The following is a 7,491-nucleotide window of genomic DNA, read 5'->3' on the forward strand; positions in this document are numbered from 1 at the left end:
CGGCACAAGCTCAATGCCCTCGTATTTATTTCTCTCTTGCTCAATGCCCTTATCGCCGCCATTTTTCTCAACCTGTTGCAGAAATCATCTGACCTCACTGAATTCGTTGAAATGTCGCCAAAACACTTGCTGGTGGTTGCTCCTGGAGGTGCTGCAGGCTAGCTACTTGAGCAACTTTTTCTGCCATTTCATTGACACATTGATAACCAAAGGATTCTCTTTCTACTTGTCTGCCGTGTATGTATTGGTTGTTAGCATCTTTAGTCTCGCTAAACTCGGAGTTGCTTAAGTCAAATCTGCTACAGCCAAGTCCCGGAATTAATTCAGGCTTTGTTCGGTTACACCCTGCCCTAAGAGGATTGGAGGGGATTTGGGGGGGATTTGACTTGTAGAGGATTTAATCAACTTCAATCCCTGTCAAAACCCCTCCACAACCCTGTCAACCGAACATGGCCTCACGGAATCTGTTGCGGATATCATCTGAACTCACAGAATTCGTCGAAATGTCGCTAAAACAATCACCGTTGGTTGCTTCTGTAGGTGCTGCAGGCTAGCTAGTTGAGCAAAGTTCTCCTGCTATTTCAGTGACAAATTGATAACAAAAGGATTCTACTTCTACTATTTGCCTGCCATGTATGTACTGGTTCTGGTTGTTAACATCTTCAGTCTTGCTAAATTCAGAGTTGCCTAAGCCACATCTACTACAGCCAATAGGACCTAGAATTAATCAGTTAACCGCATGTGGCTTATTGTCTACTCTAATCCAAGCATAAATCTAGTTAGTAGAAACGAACGGTTTCCAGCAACTAGTCAAGAAAAAGCTGATTCAAATAAATTTTACAAGCTTATATGCCATCAGCGCAGAACAAAACATAAAGCTGCAGTTTATGTATGACACACACACACATCACCATTTGTATAAGAGTCGAAGGAATTGCTTAGCATTACAATAATCAGTCCGTAGCTGACAAATCACACTCCACAACACACAAATGGAGAGCAACAGGATAGCAGCAGCATGAGCAGGCAGGGTGCTCATGCAGCATAGCCGGAATGCCCTCTCTTATTTATTTCTCTCAAAGCTTGTACCATGCATGCATCATCTATCCAACAAGATGATGCATTCTTACTTTGAAGCCTATATGGCTTTCATCATGAAAATATGAGCAAACCAAACAAGATCAAGATAAACCAAATCAAATCAAACTGAACTGGAAGACGCACCGCCAAACCAATGGCAATGCAGATGCAGATTTCACACAACCACACGGACCAATCAAGCAGCATAAAGGAAGGCAACAACGCACACGGACGCACACTCCAGAGAAAGCTTCAGATAATTAAGCACCATAGCACCATAGGGCCGACGTGCCTGTAGCGGTCATTGACCATGGATGGATTTGATTACCTACAGTAGTGCAGCAGAACAAACCATCAATGGGATGATACTATGCACGTATAGTATCAAGACAAAAAAAAGTAGTACAGGTAGAAACAGCAAGTTTAAGTTCGCTAGCACACCAAGTTATTGATAGATATATCTCACCTGAGAACGGTGACCATTGGCAGGTGGGCCTTCTTGTAGTATTGCGAGTGGCGCGGCTCATAGAGCGAAGGGTTGTGGTTCGCCTCCACCCCGTCCCACTCCAGGTTGTCCCACCAGTCCTTCTCGCAGTCCACCTTGGGCCGGTTGGTGGTTCTGCCGCTGACTACCGGCAGCCGTCGAAGGCCCCAGCAGCCCCGGATTCTGACGGTCTCAAGGTTCGGCACGGACATCCTGCTCCCACAGATGCTCTGTATACTAGAGAGCTGGTACATGTGGATCCTTTTTAGGTTGGGAAATTTTATAATTTCATGCTTCTCTTGGCGCTTAGGGTCCAAAGGGAAGACTTCCTTCAAATCACCGCAGCACATGATCTCGAGCGTCTCCAGGCTAGGCAGGGTGTCCATAAGATTAGACAAGGGAAGCACATGTTTGAGCCCGGGGCAATTGTCCAGGTGCAATAATACTAGGTCTTCGAAGGATCCTACACTTGGTTGGTATGTTGTACTCCAGTTCCAGATGTAGCACGCCATAGGGAGCTGGGACGCCCAGAATGTCCTCAACCACCAAAAGATGGTTTCACCACCATGTAGTTGGGGAGTAGCAAAGACAGAGCACAGCTTGGGGCACCTCTCTACTCGGCACCATTGAAGCCACCCCCAGTCTACACCTTGTGGGCATGGAATGCTGGCGATGGACGAGCTATCATGCACATACAACATCTGTGCTTTATCACACATCAAAACAGGGGCTAAAGCAACACTGGTACTATCCTCCGAGTGTTGTGTTGTTCCTGTAATGATCCACTCTCCATCTTCTCTTCATCTTGCATGTGGAAGTACCAGTCTTGAGGTCTTGGAATAGGAATAGGTGGGCAAGCCCACATCCAGCTGGTCACACCTTCGATAGCAGTGACAGCTTGCGGGTGCTCTTGAAAGACATCTCTTGCATATAAGTATTGAGCAAACTGCTGCTGGCTCCCGATGCCTTGAGCAACTTCACGGCCACCAACAGTAGCTCCACTGGCAGGAGATGAATCAATCTCCATGTATACAAAGTTTCCCTCAATTTCTTTCTGAAAGGGCATAAGAGACCACATGAGCCTTGGATCCACAACAGATATGTACCAATTAAAGTCAAAAGATGCAATTTGCCTGGTGCCTAGTTGGGATTCCCCAAAAGCAAAGATGGATGATGATCCTCCAGCAACACTAGCCTCCTTGGTCTTCTCTTCCCAATTATTCTGGCTTGGTGATGCAGATTGGACGGTGCTTTTTTTTTCGAAAAGGGGGAATACCCCGGCCTCTACATCTGGACGATGCATATGGCCACTTTATTGATTATTAACACAAGACCTTACAAAGTCGTACAACAGTAAGACCAAAGCCACCATCTTCGCAACCTCTGTCGCTACTCCTCTCTAACTGATGAAGGGGCGCTGATGGTCTGGGCCTAATACCAAACAGACCTCGCAGCCAAACCTAACATCTTAGACCTGAGGTCCCAACCAGGACTCCTTCCGGGTATGGGCACCCACCAGTCCGGCGTGCTCGTCAACCAGGCCCCCTGTCGGGTATGAGGCCGCCGCAGCCACGTACACAATCCATCTTCAGAGCTGAACTGTTGCATGAACCGTGCCAGGCCTCACTGCCATCGACGCCACCACGACGCCAGACAGCGCCACCATCCTGCACTCGTCCATCATCACACGCCCACCGGCGAGACCCCCGCTGCTCCATGCCGCTGAGACCCGCCGTTGTCAACGTGCCAGATGCCACGCCGCTCCTCTTCTTGTCCCCTCCAGCCAACACTTGCTCCAAAACGATGCCCTCAGGAGGGAGAACGACATCGAAACGTCGCCATCGTCCGATCCGGTAGATCCAGATCAAGGGTTTCCCCCGGAGCCTTTTGATCAGGTTGACGTGACCTGCAACGATGATGCCTCGAGAAGGGAACGACGTCCGAGACGCCGCCATCGTCCGCCATGACCGCAGTCAGACGCAATTTTCACCGGAGGCCACGGCATCCCGATCTCGCGGTTGGCTGGAACGGAGCCCTCCGCCGAACCGGTGACGTTGCCGCCGATCCGATCCCACCGCCGTGTGACGCCCCGATGGAGAACCCGATCTAGATCGAAGACGACCTCGACCGAAACCCTGCAACCAGCACCGCCACACCGCGCCACCTCCTCCTAGCCCAGTCGCTGCCGGATCCAGCCGTCCCCGCCTCCGGGAGACCAGGCGGACGAGGCGCCCCTTGTCCCCAATCTGACGGCCCGCACCGCCGCCACGAGGGCCAAAGGAAGGAGGGAATGCCCCGCCGCCGCCCGCGCCGCGCGGGCTTCGCCCGGCGGGCGCACTCCGGCGGCGGCGAGGGGGAGGCGACGCTGGGGAGGCGACGGCGGCGGCGGCCGATCGATCTCCCGAGGCGAACGTGCGGAGCGCGCCGCGGGAGCCTTCAGATGTGATGCGGAAGCTGTCATTCGACGGTGCTGATGTGCAACTTCTACAACACCCATGTCCTTTTATCTTCCGGTGGCCATAATATTGCACAGAGCTTCTTGCAGCCCAGCAGTATGAAACACTTTAGGTTTGGAGCTTCCAATTCTCCGAGGTCAAGGGTTTTCACTGCCGTGTCCGAGAGGTCCAGCTCCCCCAGGCGCCCCAAATTTCCTCTGAGAAGTATATTCTTCAACTGAGAACAACCCCGAAAGGAGATACAAGATATCTTGGCAGCAGTAGCACCACTGTTGATGAAGCTAAATGACTCAAGCAATGAGGGTAACATGAAAGGGGTGACTTGTTCTAATTCAGCACAACTCTCAAGGATGACTGTCTTCAGGAGACTTGCCATGGACAAGTTGAGGAGTGATGCATCACTATTTTTGATGATGTCTTGTGAATGAATTGTGACTGAGTTGGTTGTTACTCGAAGTACGACAAGGCTAGGAATATCACCACACAAATCACTTATGCTCCAATGCTTGACTCCCTCCACATTCAACTCCCTGAGGTTAGTCATTAAACTCATCATCTTTTCCGATAGAAGCCAATACCAATCTGTATACCTCAAAACCAGCACCCATAACTTCTGGAAACATGGTATGTTCTCATTGTGGCTTGGATGCTCCTCATCGTCTGTGATATTTGTGCAATGGTCCAGATGGAGCAACCTTAGTTGGACACAATGAACGAAGGGAGGAGATGCAAAGCTAAAGGTGCAATGAAACAGATGTAACACACGCAGCTTGCTGCTTCGTGAATGTTGGAAGATGCCAACTGGCAATATTGATGTTCTATTTGTTGGTGGTTCATGTGCAAAAAGGGAGAATGATGTCACCTGAGGAGGCAGCACATGAGTCTTATCCTTAAGGAGTTGTTTGTGGGTGGTGAAATTCCAGCGGTTAACAAGTAAATCACCCGACACCTGTAGCATGGGAGCTGTTTCCTCATTATATGTTAACTCAACATCCAAGCACATGTTTCTGTGCAGAGAATTGCCAATATCCCATGCTGATGCATTGTCTTGGCCCTGTATAATACCATCACAGATCCAATAGTTTGGTGCATGTGTCTTCAAGTCCGTAGCAATTTTTGTCATGTATATGAGGCACTCCATGACTATCTTGTGGCTTATATCATCGGGCTTAACAATGCCCGCACACCTGGCAACCTCCAAAGCCTCTTCATGCAGTAGATCTCGTATTTCCTCATCTTCAAGTTGCGGAGAAGCATATAAGAGAACATCTGTCTGACTCTTCATCTTTCCCTGTTCCCCATCTTCTAGTATTCGATCGAGATCGACCCGAAACCTCCCGTGCCAGGTCCACAACATCATGTTACTCAAAAATGTTGTTATTGGGACACTGCAATCATACAAATCAATGTACCTTCTGCTCCCGTTGTGAAAAACTACCACAAATATACTGTTAACAAGTTTTCTGAAGATTTCCCTTCTGATATCTGCTATCACCCCTCTGGAGCCTTCATCTATCCCACTGAAGTCGTCGTCCTCCTCACACCGATCAAAGATGGCCATTACTGAATGCGGAAGCTCCAACTCCTCCGCGATTGCCTTTTGCAGAGCTCTCATGTTTTTCCATACCGAGCAATCCACATGGATAACCTTATCAATCTTGTTCTGTCTTGTTGATGATTTCAGGCGTTGAGCTACCAGATTGAGAATAGCCGATGCTCCAAATCCATCCCAGCCCTTGAAGTAGATCAGATTTCCTTTGCTTGTGTCCTCCAAAACACCAAGTATCTCTCCTGCTGCAGCATCGATGCTTTTTGGCTCGATCTCTATCTTCTGCAGTGTTCAACAATAATAACACCAAATGAGGTTCGCCATTTTTAGCTTTCTTGCTGAAACTCTTTAATTTGAAACTACAATGTGCATCATAACTATGAAAAACCGTAAATCAATTAAGACGCAACTTATTACTACAAATTAAAGCAAGGACCAAGTGGTGCATTTAAAAACATGGAAGTGAGTGATAACTGCATAATCACCAATCAAGTGTGTAAAAAATTAAGTGCATTTATATTCTTGACTATACCATCACTAAAAAATCAAGATCCAAGTTACGCTAAGTAGCTAAAGAAACCAAAGTAGGACACAAACTGCAGCATTAATCACTGAAGATCAAGGTGAGTGATGGATTTACCTCTGGAGGCATGACGAATCGGACCAATCTTCCTTTTTGGCTATGATCTCGTTCTTGCTTAGCGACAAGGGCAGCAGCTCCATGTGAAAAATTCCTTCCTTTCCTACACATTTGAACAAGTTAACATCATTCCTTGTAAAAGAATTAATGACTCGTACATATTTGGAGAAGGGATTAACTAATCTGCAGATATGTATACAAAATGATTCAGGTTGGTACCTTGATAAATTGTGGTGCTGGCAGAAGCCTACAGAAGCAAAATAGATCGGGGAGGTAGAAACTGGAAGTTGGATGGAGACATGTGCCTCGAGTAGAAGGAATATGGATGTAGCTTTGCTAGCATTATGAGCTGGCATGCCTTGCGTCTGCTTTGCGTGCTTTTTCTTTGTGCTTTGTCTCTCTAAATAAGAGCTGTGAATTCCTTGCTTCACACACACCACACGCAGCCATCATCATATTCTTTGCTTGCTGTGTTTAAAGATACACAGGGATACAAAGGTAAAGATAAATGCACGTCATCCCGTCAGTTAACCAAGTTATGTATCAGGCTATATCTCGTCAGTCTTGAGAACCAGAAAATGATGTTTTGGCCACTAAGACAACCTCTGAAACATAAATTTAATTAACCTCACGCTAGTCAAGCCAACGTCTTGTGAAGTTCTGAACCATGTCCTAGGAAGGAACCCTTAAATATATAGTTTAGCAGATCTTTAGTTGGGGAGCGTTGGAACTCCTGGCTACATTTGGTACGAAGGTTGACGGAGATTCAACTATCCAACCAACCTGATTCCTTTCACTAAAAATTAACCAGAAGTGGAGTGATTATGGTCAAATCTATGTATATGGATCTAACTAATTTTGACCCAATCCCAAGATCGATACATATTTGGATAATTAAGGTTCCCTTGCATATCAAATGTTTCATGTGGTTTGTCCACAAGCAAGTGATTCTCACCAAAGATAATTTAGTAAAGCAAGGTTGGGTAGGAAGTGCACGATATTGTTTTTGTGATCATAACGAAACAGTACAACACCTATTCATAGATTGACCTCTTGCGAAATTACTTTGACGAACGATTCATATAGTCTATAACATTATTCCTCTAGTTAGCATTGAAGCGTTATTTGGGACTTGGCTAGCTGGAGTAGATCATTTACTATGTCTCTTATTCGGATTGAAATATGTGCGTTTGTTTGGGCTATAGGGAACTGCAGGAATGATATGATCTTTAACAGACAACATATTTTAAACTTCTTGCAGGTCATCTTCAAAGCTACGGCG

General features: G+C 46.9%; 1 pseudogene; it reads right to left on the reverse strand.

The window, feature by feature from the left end:
• Positions 1 to 1,542: 1,542 nt before the first annotated feature.
• On the reverse strand, positions 1,543 to 6,493 carry LOC119366920 (annotated as a pseudogene).
• Between the last annotated feature and the right edge of the window lie 998 nt (positions 6,494 to 7,491).

This window comes from Triticum dicoccoides, chromosome 2B, assembly GCF_002162155.2.
Source record: "Triticum dicoccoides isolate Atlit2015 ecotype Zavitan chromosome 2B, WEW_v2.0, whole genome shotgun sequence".
NCBI lineage: Eukaryota > Viridiplantae > Streptophyta > Magnoliopsida > Poales > Poaceae > Triticum > Triticum dicoccoides.